We start from the raw sequence: 13,633 nt of genomic DNA, 5'->3' as shown, positions 1-13,633 counted from the left end.
GTCATGTTTGTACAGATATGTGATTTCCATAATTAGGAATGTCAAGAGTGTAATTTAAGGTAAGGATGTGTAAATTAACACAGACATACTGAGTGTGTTGGCAGTTTAAGACACCTTTGGGTGTAGTCCAGGGCTTTCCTTCACATTAAAGGAATATCAAAGGTTCTCTCGGGTCTCTTGCTTAGTTTGTTGGTCAGCTGGAAATCTCCATTTCTTTTGTGATTTTGATGGAACCAAACTTCTTGGTAGTATTTTTATTGGGAGAGTACCTCTTGTGTGCAAGCTGTCATACAGTCCCTTCCAATTGGGAACAACTTTACTTATATGGCAGGACAGAAGTGTTCAAATATTCCAAAGGATCTTCTGATGAAAACCGGATGGTCTGAAATCTTTCCTCCCCTTTCCCTACCAGTGCACTTAAAGACAGTATAGACATCTAATTTAAATGCACCAAGTATTAAAAAATGGAGGGAATTTGCCGTAATTTTTTTCCTGATATTTGCAATCACATCACAGTCAAAAGAAAAAGAATAAATTAACAAGCAGCACATTTCAAGCCCACTGTTAAAGAAGTCTCAGTGTCTTTGCTGTTCCTCCCTGTTTCTTTACCACTCTTGATGAGGAACCATATATAAATGAATAATGCCTACATGCAAGATCTGTCTTGCCTACATTAAGATCTTTGTTATATCAGTTATTCCTAATAAAAGCTCAATATGTGGAACTTAATAATCTATCAGATGTTTTTATTTACCAGTTCTCATTTTTTATTTAAAATTGCTTGCCTGATTTAAATGAGTACACAGAAGTCCATCTCTGAAAATACATCATTAAAGTGATGCAGTTTTACATAAGAGATGAATTTTGTCCACACATCATATGTTTTTAAGAATGAAAAAATCTCTTAGTGGAACACAAGCACATACACATTTTCTCTAAGCCCTGGCCATCACCGTAAAATGAAGACTTGAGGGCATAACCTTTGGAGACAAATATACATGTGACTCTTCAGTTTCATTGCCATCCCAAGGACTTTAGCATTGAAATGACAGCTGATTCTCTCTCCTTTTATGCAGGCACAAAGGCAGAGAGAGGGCTGAAGCTCAGAGACAAATATATCAATATTCAGTGCAAGTGAAGCTTGTGCCTTAAGAACAACAGTTTTGAACTGCCATGGCAAGTTGCACGACTAGTCATGATTTTTATCTATCTTCTGCTCTCATCCTCTGATATGCTTGTGACATTTTCTCTCTCATTGCAACCCATTATCTGGTAATAGAGCGCACAGAAGTGTTTTGTGGGCTGTAAAGAGAAGAGACCAAATGTTGTGACACTCTTGCCAGTGGCCATGGCTGGACTTGCTGATCCTTGTTTTCCACTTCTGTGCACTCCTGTTTCAAACAATACATATGCAAATGTCTTTTTGCCACTTGTTAAATTGTCCTTGAAGTCTAACCTTTTCTATTCCCAGCTTGTCGTCTCTTAAGTACACTGTCAATCATGTTAGGACTTTCTAGATGTGTGATGATTTAGTGGGTTTTATACAAAAGAATATTGGTTTGCTCTGCTAAAAACATATGCTTTAATTTTCCATTGTGAGCTCCTAAATTCAGAATGCAGAAGAGAAATCTTTCCAGTTTAAACAGCTTCCTAGTAATTTGCAATGGTGTTCTGGGAGCACAGCCTCACAGTGCCTGCTGCCTGAGAGAGTTGATGTGAGACCCTTGCTCCTTGCACAAAGAGAGCCTTTCTGGGACTTTCAGCAATACCAGGCTGTGAATCATTTTATCATTGCTGTTATAATCTGGGAAACAAACAGGATTTTACCCTTTATTTTAATAATCTTTGTACTTGCTGCTTGAACTCTTGCCCTCCCTATCCCTTTTTCTACTATACACACTGTGTCTGCTCCTCTTCTATTCCCATGCAGTCCTCTTTGCCTTTGCCCTTGCTTCTCCTCTTGTACCACTTGTGTTTCCCTTGTACCTGGTTATCCCAGCAGTTTGTATTAAACTCCTGTATTAAGTGACATGGCATTTGCACACCCCATTCAGCTTTACTCCATGCCTTCTTTATTTACTCTAGGTGCAAGTGACAGCAGTGCAGGCTGGAGTCACCATCTGGCACTGCCAGGAAGAGCAATACATGAAGTTTTGCTTCACCAAGCCTAGACTTTCATGGTCACCAACACCTGGTTTCTGTTAACAGCCTTAGTTTGGTGAGACCTACTGCTGTATGCAACTGGGAAACAAGAAGGATCTTTCTTCAAAGAAGGGGATTTTTGAAAAGTACCAGAATGAGTGATGATGAAAACCATGTTAAAGGAGCACACCCCATGTGCAGCTGAACATGTCTGTGTTTTCCTGAGGATCCCCAAGTCCTGTCCACTGCTGTGGTCACAGAGAAGTGCCTCCAGTAGGCAAGGCAAGAACAGCCAGCAAGGGAAATAACTGCAGTAACCAAAATCATTGCAAGAACAACCCCTGCTGGCATGCCTTACAGCACAGCACTGCGACTCTTGAATAAAGAGCCTCAAGATATCTGATGACCACAAGTGGCAGAGGTATATGGTGTGTTTACATGCACCCTTCCCAAACATTGCTGTTCTAGTGTTGGCTGCTGCAGTGGTGGAAGTATTCCTTCAAGAGCAATGCCTGCCTCGAGCTGCTGCCTTTGCCAAGCTGCTCTGCCAAATGCTTCTTTTCTTACCTTAGTCATTTCCCAGCAGACAGGAAACTGATCCTTTTCTCTGACCAAAATGTCTCTTATAATCCCAAACTGAGACACACCATGAAAATACTGTGTTTTTATTCAAACCAGCCATTGTTTAATTGTTTAATTGTGTTGTCTTTATCAGCAAATTGCTTTCTTTTAAAAATTCCCACATGTGACAAGTCACGTTGTAATGCATTACTTCAGGCTGTATCTTTCATGTTGCATTAGAGTAAGTCGAGCTTAACATGATTTGATGCTTGCAACCTGCTTCAAACGTGGCATGTGAAACATTTGAAAGAGATGTATCTTTCAGGAAAAACAAAGAGTTTATAGATTTCTTTTTTCTTTCATTTATATTTTTCTCCCTTTTTTAGTTTCAAATGGAAGTTAAATAAGGGGAATGTTAAAGAAAGAATTAATCAATGCATCACTTTTATCTACTTGTAAAAATTGTTTGAGCTTTCAATTGTTTGATTTCTGCTTTATATTTTCCAAATTACTGAGAGAAACATCTATCTGGTATCACTGTTAGGAAAAAGTCTTCTAGCAAAGCAGCAGTTAGGTTGGAGAAAGAATGGTTATGCATTCTCTGATGGGTGCTGATAACTTAAAAAACAATTCCAGTTTTGAAAGATGAAGGTTTATCTGGCTAAATCCCAACTGATCCCACCTAATCAGCCTCTTGTATTCTAAGATAGTTTTGATTCTCTAAATCACAGGTGAACTCAGCAACTCTGTTGTATAAATGAACATACTTACCTAACAATAGTGAGGAAAAACAAAATAAAAAGAACCTAAGTTGTTAGAATAGCATAAAATAATTTCATTTATCATGTTTATCAATACATTTACACTTAAATATAGCAAAAAATGCATGTTTTTCTTTAAAAGTAGCAAAAGGAATATTGTAACATCTGAGGTTTTGGGGTTTTATTCCTCCCAAAAAACTGTTTTGTCAAGAAATGTTTTCATGAAGAAATTTCTGAGCACAAGGTGGTTTCTCCTGATACAAGTAATTGTATAAACATGTTGGTGCTTGGAGTCTGCCTGAAGAGGTTTCTGCTTTCTTTGCTGCTGGTGTTTCATTTTCCTTGAGACTATTCAGAGACCATATAGTCTATAGACTATATATATTTTTACTATAGTCTGTATGAATAATCTGTATATATAGTCTGTATCTGTACATAATATACAGAGACTATATATTAGACTGTAGACTACAGAGACTACATATTTAGATGCTATATGGTCGATGAGACTATAGTTAAGTATGAACACAAGCAGGTTCATGATTCACATTAGGCTAGACACTGGTGGTTTTATTCCTTCTGAACCATCCTTTTTTTCCCTTTGAATAACAACAATTTCTGTTTGATGACTTGGAGGCAGATCTAGGTTCATTATACCCATAGGTAACATGTTGTGGTTTTATGGACTTTTTCAGTGTGAGGATCTTTATTTTCATATTTCATCTTGTATAGATGCTAATATAACTTCAACACCTACTTGTCCATCATTTCAGGTCTTAAAATTGCAATTTTAGAAGGCATGTTCTGGACCAGCCAGGAAGCAGAAACCTAATGTGGGAAATGCAGTGTAACATCATATAATTCCTGTGAACAAAATCAGAATTCTTGACCAAAATGGTCTTTTCTGGTGTCAAAATCTATTAAACCCTGTCTATGCCTTTGAGGGCAGAGGCTCTGCAGCAAGACCTTAACAAATTAGAGAGATGGTCAATTACCAACTGTATGAAGCTTAAGAAGGGCAAGTGCCAGATTCTGCACCTGGGATGGGGCAATCCTGGATGTACGGACAACCTGGGGAATGAGAGGCTGGAGAGCAGTGCCACAGAAAGGGAACTGGGGGTTCTGGTCAGTGGAAAGGTGAATGTGAGCCAGCAGTGCCCTGGCAGCCAGGAGGGCCAACCCTGTCTGGGGGCATTAGGCACACACAGGAGGGGATTGTCCTGCTCTGCTCTGCACTGGAGAGGCCTCACCTCCAGTGCTGGGGGCTGTTTTGGTCACCACAATATAAAAGAGATATTAAGCTACTAGAGAGCATCTAAAGAAGGGCCATGAGGATGGTGAAGAGTCTTGAGGGGAAGGTGTATAAGGAGAAGCTGAGGTGACTTGGTTTGTTCAGTCTGGAAGAGACTGAGGGCAGGCTTCAGTGCAGTCCTCAACACCCTCATAGGGGGAAGTGTAGGGATGGGTACTGATCTCTTCACTCTCATGACCAAAGACAGGACTCAAAGAAACACCATGAAGCTGAGTCAGGGGAGGTTTACATTAAACACCAGGAAAAGTTCTATTTCTGGGACTCCTTCCATTTCTGAAGTTTCCTATAACACAGCTGTTGGAAAAAAAAAAAAAAAAGAGAACAACCTTGATACAAGGTCAGCATCCAGTATTTCTTTGTAAACCAAAGGGTATATTTTTGTTTAGACTCCCTGAAGCTGACCGAATGGCATGTCAAACCAAGAAGTGATGTTATGAGCAGAGGATGTGGTCTGTATCTCATGGGGTTGGTTGCAAATGATGGGGGATAATTTAGATGATACCAATAAAAGCATTTTTGTTTCCAAAATGGAAATAATTTTCAATTCTGGTTTCACAAAAGCTAAGTACTTAGGGACTCTTTCGATTGCCTAAGAAGTGGAGAGGGTAGAGGTAATGGTGTTTTCTGTATCATTACTACTGATTCATGTGCATTTTATCAGGAAACAAAGATAAATGTAGTATTTTTTGCATCACCATGGAGTTAGCCACTCTTGTTTCTAAATGGGGATTTCACGTACTGGAGGAATATTGAGTTTCACTGCCAACTATTTGATTTAGTAATATAACTCAAGGAGTAGTGGCTAGCATAACCCATTGATGTGCAAGTAGACAGTGTGTCAAGAAAATACTGAAATGGATGCTGCGTTGTTACCATGTGCACTGGGTCAGACTGTTGTAATATCCAGTTCCTTGAGCAATAGTTAAAAGCTATTGTTTTTAACTCTGTGCAGCAAGGAAACATACATCTAGAAAGTCAGCCAGGACCTCATACTGAATTTTTCCAGAGCATGTGTCAGTGGATATCTGTTGTGCTAAGCACCTCAGTGGGTATCCTGATCTGTAGTTCTCCTAATTGCTGCCAGCTCTCTTCATACAGATAGCCACATGAGCAGCAGTGGGAATGACTTACAGAATGGCTACAAAGCCTGGACAGGGCCTCTGGGAGCTTCCCACGTACTTGCTGCATGCTGTTGAGTCCTCCTGGTTGTTGGTGGTCGCCAAACGTTGCTTCCCTTTGCAACCCCTAAAACACCAACTCTTAAACAGTCTGTATATGTCTGCCAAGGCACAACAGAACAGGGTGAGGATACAGCTCATGTTAGTTCCCTACTCTTCTGCACTGCCAATCTTTCAAAGAAAAATGCTTTTATGAAAGCCAGTTACCTTCAAACCACTCTTACTACAAGTCAGGTTAAGGTAAAAGCCAAATGAAAGTATAAATTCTCAACATCCAAGGCTGACTGTAAGTACAAAGGTTTAGGCAAGTTATGGATAGAAGAAAAGAAGAAAGCACACAATCTGTATACATGAAGTTGAAATTAAGGTTATTTCTTACTACAGTCAGCTGAGGTGCTAAAAGTGCCTCAGTGCAGACCTCATCCTTGATTTTGGCCTCCACTGTGCCTACAATGTCATCTTGCAGCTATTGTAGAGGAGCATCCTGGGTGAAGCCACCAGCTCTAAATCACCTTTCCAGGGTGCTTGGTATTGCCATTGATGTCAGGCTTCCCACACAGGTTTTTCCTTGGAAGTTCAAACAGATTGCTCCCTTCCGGTCCTCTCAAGAGAGACATGATGGAATTTCACTCTCAGTCAACCTTAACCAACTTCTCATTTGATGTCGGCAAATTCTCCTTCCAAAAAACTGATTGGCAGTTCAAATCTTTTGAGAGACAATCACAGTGTGCAAAAAACCTTGATAAAATTTCTAAATAAATACAGCATGGAAAACAAATAAATCCTGGTGATGATAAAAGCCTAATCCAATAAACTAATCTGATCAAAAGATCAGTCTTGTAAAATCAATTACATTTGCCTTCAAACACAAAGATGTAGGCAATGTTTTTAGAAGAAATATATTCTCTGTAGGGATTAAACCACAAATTGCTTTATGAATGTACTCCCCTAAGAGAAACTGGAATATAATTCCTGAAGGATCTCTATCAAGAACCAATGGGAATTTAGTCTCTTTTGTACTAGTTTAGCAACTCACCTGAAAACATGTAAACAATGTTTGGTATACGGCATGTGATTTATTGCATACACTGTTTTGTCTCGGTGCTTTCAAGGAGAACAATGGCAAGCTGTAAAACCTTCTGCTCCAGATCATTCCTTCAAAATAAATCCAGTTCAGATGCTCTGTGAGGACTGGTATTTCAAAGTGATAACTGGCAATTTATAAATCACCCACTTTCTTTTGCAACGAGACAGCACATCTGTAATCCATATTTATTTCCCATTAATAATTGTGACGGTGCTGCGGCATTGATTGTTTCATATCGTGTGCACTTCACCTTACCAACTAATCTTGAAGAAGAGTAAAGAGGAGCAATTTTCCCCCTTTTTTTTTCTACTCAGAGAGTATTCTAAGATGAACTGTTTCAAATAAACTTAAATAAGCTATTGAACTAGCAGATGCTCAACATTTTCATGAGCTTATTAATGAAATCTATATTTGCACCATTTATGTTTCATTCTTTTTCCAGACATCGATATCACATACGAAACCTGAGCAAGACAAAAGGAAATACTTTATTTCATTTTTTAAAACCATCAAAATGTTGAGTCACTTCAGGTTGACATTAGTAACAGTGTGAATTTGCATGCCTGCAGGATTTGTAAAATTGCCAAAACAGATTTTAGGAAGCTGGGACTAGACCACCAGGAGGGAGACTTAACAGCAAGAAGATTGATTACAATCAAGTCTGCTAAGGGAGGTCTGCAACAGGCCAAGGTGCATTCCCTGCCTGCCCTCAGGCTACGCTGTTTGCTGGAACTGGCAAAAAGTTGTGTGACCTGGGCTGTTCCTGCTTGCTGCTCTCATCTCCTTACACTGGGAAATACTACACAAATTGCAACAGCCCCGCAGAAGGAAGTAAAAGGAAAGGCTCTGCTCATGCCACCTATGGAAGTTTCTTCTCCTACATGTGGCCAAGGAGTTCATGACTGTCCATGGAGAAGACTCCATAAAAAGCCTGATTCATTGAGCAGAGCACATCTTTTCCACTTTGCCCATGTTTTCTTTTCCTTTTGTACATTTCATGTCTGTTGCCAAGGTTTCTGTATTAAAAGGCACCCTGCTTTGAAATCTTCCAAACTTATATGAATGTTTATATTGCATCTTTGGTTATTGAAGCATAATAATCTCCTTTATTAATAAATCCTATATACATAAGTTGAATAATTAACCTCCCAGCTCAAAGAGATGTTGAACTGCATGGACAACACTAGATGCACACACTATCTACTTTGTGACGCACATCCTAATCACTGCTAAAGGCTTAAAACCTTCATACTTAAAAATACCTTTACTACAGAGTTCTCTTTCCATTCCTGCCTAATATTGCTCTTAAATCAAATATACAAAAGATTAAATAATTGGCTTCATGTCGCACTAAACATTCAAAATCATTATCCCAAAATCCTTTTGGGAGGCAGACAAGATGCCCTCAGTTCAGCTCCCTGTAGATTGTAGGTCAGTAGCACAAAGACATAGCATATAATTGGACTCAAGTGGTAGTCTGAGCTCATAAGAGGCCAAGAACAAATTAGTCTGAATCAGCTTCTACTTTAAAAAGAGGCATTTAAGTATGAGCACAGTTCAGATTTGCAGCTGCCTGACCTATGGATAAGTACAAGGCTTTAATGCTTCCAGAAACAGAACAGTAAGGAATTTAAGTACCTGAATATGACAGGAAACATCAGCTTTTTTGATCCTTGACATTTCTGTGAGCATCCTGACTTTAGAATGAACACTGCATTCTTGAATTTATATTGAAGTACAAAACATCTTTAAATTCTACATTATAAAGGGAAATGACGAGCAAAATAAAAGCAGCATGCAAGTACTAACTGTGAAATATTCCAATGATTACCAAATATTGCTCTTTAATGTTATGTGACATTTTACAGATGGAGAAAACAATCACATGTCTATTGTCAGCCAATTAGTACATTAAAATATATGCAAGTGCAAAAATATTGACCTGATATCCATTTTGGTATCATGAAAGTGCTATGTTTTTATTTTACCAAGGAATTTTTAAAATTAATAAGTGTTTATGCTGAATAATGGGAGAATAAATCAAGAAAGGATCAGTCTCTATGTTTTCCTTATATTCTCCAACTATCTGACAGCAGCTGCTGCTCACAGTGAAAAATCAGGGTTAAGATCCTTTCATCTAGCTTGAAGTGGGAAATGTGTTCCTAAAATTTAACAAAGAAGTTGTCTATGTTGGAACTTGAGTTTCCATTCACATCTGACTGTTAGTTAATATATGATAACAATGAGCACGTTTCATGCTTTGGGTAGAACAAACAAATATTTGCTTCCTGAAAATGTCTGTGATGCATGGGCAGCAGCACGTATAATTCAATCAAGCTGGAAGGAGAGCGAAGTGGCTGAGGTATGAGCCCAGAACAAAGAAGATTCAGTTTTTGAGCTTCACCCCAGGCTTTTGTGGCAAAGTTGGAGCAGTCATGTGGCCTCCTGTGTGCCTCAATTTCCCTTCTGTAATGCAAGGCTAATAGTATCACTCTCCATCTCAAAGGAAGACAGTCCTGTGGGTCTGTGATTCAGCCTCGCCAGCCAAGCAGGAAGAAAAAACACATTGTGCTTCTCACTCTTTGGGGTTATTTTTGGACCTTTGCTTGGAGGTAAAAGAGAGATGAAAGCACCATCTGAAATGTACTTTTTGCTGCTGGAACAAAAGTAATGGTGTCTATCAGATTTAATCAAGCTGTTTGTCTGCTTTTACTTTCCTGTACTTGAAACACTGCAGCACTTTGTTTTCTTTGTAGTGCTGCATTTCTTCATTGGTTCCTTTTGTGTTCAAAGAGATTTAGAATTGAACATAACTTTTAAAGTGGTACTTTTAGTGTTTGTCTAGAGGGCCTGACTCATGGAATCTGTCACATTTCCCCCACAGCGTGCTAACAATTCAGGTGAAGCATTGCAGTCACCATTGTAAAGCACTGGCCATATTTTTATATATGTTGCTTTGTAATGAATAAATGGTTCCTGTTGAAAAGAAGCTGGTAGACTAGGAGGTGGCAGGTTCCAGTTTTGCTTTCAGAAAGCATCACAGGTGCAGCTGGCTGGGGGCATGAGACCAGCAAAGCCTCTTTGGGCAGGCCTCTTTTCCCACAGCCACGTGATTTGGGAGAGGGAACACTTATTTATCAGTGCAGCACAACATGAGTTTAAACAGCAGGGTGCATATATGGTACACTAGAATACTCAGCAAGATCTTGTTGACTTCTGCTGCAGGAGAGTTTCATCCTCAAAAATACAACATTCACCTGTTAGTGGGAAAAGGAGATCCTGCAGGTGCCTGCTCTGCTGTGCTACCACCCTGTAGTTCATATGACAACTCTGAGTACTGCCTCTGGCTGTCTCCTGTACGTGCCCACACTCACCAGGTTCACTCAGGTGAAAAGGAAGGGAGATACAGTGTTTGAAAATTTTTGAAACTGCAATTTCAGCTTATTTCCATCCTTTCCCATCTTTTCCATCTCCTTTTTTTTTTAACTCTTCACATTCTTTCTTCTCTCTCTAATATTTCCAAATCAGGAATTCATTGACTGAAGACAAAAACAAAAAGCCCTAGGAAAGAAAAATTCACTTGCCAAGTGCAAATACTTTGACAGATACAGGGTACAAACCAAACTGTGAAGTCAATCAAACCTGTAACATCTCACATTAGAAGCCCTTTTTCTCTCTCCCTCTGTGTTTCTACCCACTATTATTTTTCCTTCATTGAATCATTCTTTTGTGAAGTTATGCTCTTGAGAGCATAACTACTCTAGTCTCTATAATAAATATACCACAGAAATGGTGTGATTTATGGATTTTGGTAGTATTTTTAAGAACCCTGTTATATGTCAGCAAGGATTTATGGCATGGATCTGTTGATCTTATGAAACCAGGCACAACAACCAAAAGCCCAAGAAGCTCTAACCATTGGCAGTCTCTAGTGCTCTTTTGTCAATAGGGAGGATTAAGAAGACACACTGTATTAGTATGGGATTCACACTAAGGCTGCCCAGGACATCCCATGTCCCTTGAGGGCCGCAGTTGCACAGCTCCACACTGTGAGGACTTCTCTGAGAGCATTTAAGCCTAGATCTATATTTTAAAAATGCAAAACTGAACCTGAAAATACTTGAACCTGCTGGTCAAGTACCTTAGCACAGCGGTAGCAGATGCAGAGCAGTTCCTATCCGTAAGGAAGCCACTAGAGGGAGGGAGAGGTCCACAGTGCCCTTCCCCAGCCACCTTCTCCATCTCCTCCACCACCTAGCTCAGTTTGGACCCTGCTGTCTAACAGCTGGTGGGGGACTTCAGGCTGGACCGTAGCCATGGGGCAGATGAAGGTGGCAGCAGTTTCCCAAGGTCCTCAGTGTCTGACCCTCCAAGAGCGCCTTGTAGCTTTCCTTCAGCCGCGGCTGCTGCTGCCACATGGATGTGATTCCTCAGCGCCGGGGCTGCAGGCCAGATGGATGCATCCCGTGGGCTCCATGCAGCCCAGGAGCCCTCAGCTGCAGCACCATATGCAAGTGGTGTTTTACACACATATCAAATGTCAAGCCTTGGCTAAGTCACAGATGAAGTATAATGCTACTGCTGTAGCACAGTGCCCTTAATACCACCCCGCAGTGTGGGAGAGTCCTTCCTCCAAATCATTAGCTGCAGATGAGCTCCGTGCTTGTTACAGGCCCCTGAGTATTTCCTAGCAAAAGCATCCTCAGAACAAAGTGTGGCTCCACTCCTCCTCAGCTGAGCTTTAACACAGAATTTAATAAAGATTTATAGGTTTTCAGAGATTGTTTTGAGCTCAGCCAAAGTCTCTTTTAAATCACACTTTTCCATAGGGGGTGGGGGAGGAAGTGTTTCCAAGGCTGTAGAAATTGAAGCAATATCTCAGGTATCTCCAGCCTCACTCGGTGTGCTACCAGCCCTTTAACTTAGAGGAAAACAGGATTTGTTTTACAAGTCTCATCCAGAAAAGCTTTGTGTGAGTAATAAAATGTTAGGCCTCATAAACTCATGCTAATGCTCATATCCCTGGATTTATTACATTTGGAAATCAAAAATTAATACCATAAAATTTCCAGAAATAAAAAGAAAATTTGCTGAGGGAAAATAAGTGAAAGCTATTCTGTGTCATTATTTGTTAATTAAATTAGTTGAAGGCCATTTTGATGACTAGAGGTGGACAAATGCCAGAAGAGAAGTTTCACTCCTGCAAGGGGCTTGAAATTTGCTAAGAAAGGGGATTGTGATGAACATAATTTTGTAAAGAAAATTGAAGTCTTTCTTCCTGTTAATTTAATGTTCCAAGGATTCTGAAATGCTTTCCAGAGAAGATACCCAAGGTTTCCCCTTAACCTGGATAAAGGCATTAAATTCAGGGAGGAATATCTTGGAGTCAATGTTTAAGCCTGTGTGTCCTCAGCTGTTAATTACAGAGAGTTAAATAGTCAGAGTTAGAGGAAGGACTGGTTTGGTGGACCTTGGGAATGTTGACTCCTCTTAAACACATCCCAGGTATGCTCATTTTTCTCACACAGGTTGTGTTCTCCCAGTTACTGAGCATTCAGGTTGGTTTCCTTTTAGGTAGTCCATACCTTTCCTAAGATGCAGCATGAAAAACACAACACATGGTGAGTCATTAAAACTAGGAAGAATTATGAAAATTTACTTTACAGTTACTTTACACACAAAAATACCTTTTTTGTGTTTACATTTGCTGTGGTTAGGATTTACATTCTTTTTCTCTAGACCTGCAGTCCAGCTCACATTTTTTGTGAGCACATATCTCATTATCCGTACATGTATTTCACTCACCCTGTTAAGCTGCATCTGGTTTATTCTAATTTTTTTCCTTTATAAAAGCCATTTGAAGTTTACATACTTTTGTATATGAACTCCTCATGTCACCATTTAATTATTTATCAAAAATACTGGTAGTATCAGACTCAGACTACTTTTGCAAAATCCAGCTTACTAGATCAGTCCAGTTGCCAAATGTTAGGAATTTTGGATTCAATGTGAATCCAAATCTCTTTGGAGAGAGCATCAGGAAGTGGCTATGCTGTTAAAAGCAGGGGTAGAATTTTCATTCTCTACCAGAAAAGATAGTCAAATAGTCTGTTCCTAACATCAGCTGGTTTCAGGGGAAGATTTAAGAAACTGCAGAATGGGCAGCTGTGGAACTCAGGAAGATTATGCTGTAACCAGAAAATTACAAGTGACAGTAGGATAGCACATACTGAACTTCTGCCAGACATTATTATCTGGGATTCTGAACAACGGAGAGTGAATGAATAAAGAGCTCTTAGGGAAGATAAATCTCGTACCCTGTGAGAGAGGATGGTTTTGTTTTTAAGCCCCTGCTTACTCAGATTTGCAGGGGATCTGACAACTGTTTCTACCACAGACTTTTCTTACAGGCCCTGAGCACATCAGTTAATCTCTTTGAACATCAAATCTCTTTTTGATTCTGAGGGATACAGGTTGAGTTATTTGAGGGGCTCTTTGATACTTTAAGTGCCCCTCACTCAAAACAGAAACCAAACCAAAATTCCACATAACAAAAAAATCAACCAACGAACCAACCAACCAACCAAAAAAA

This window comes from Zonotrichia leucophrys, chromosome 2 (genome assembly GCF_028769735.1).
Source record: "Zonotrichia leucophrys gambelii isolate GWCS_2022_RI chromosome 2, RI_Zleu_2.0, whole genome shotgun sequence".
NCBI classification, from domain to species: Eukaryota; Metazoa; Chordata; class Aves; order Passeriformes; family Passerellidae; genus Zonotrichia; species Zonotrichia leucophrys.
This window is presented reverse-complemented; position numbering follows the sequence as displayed.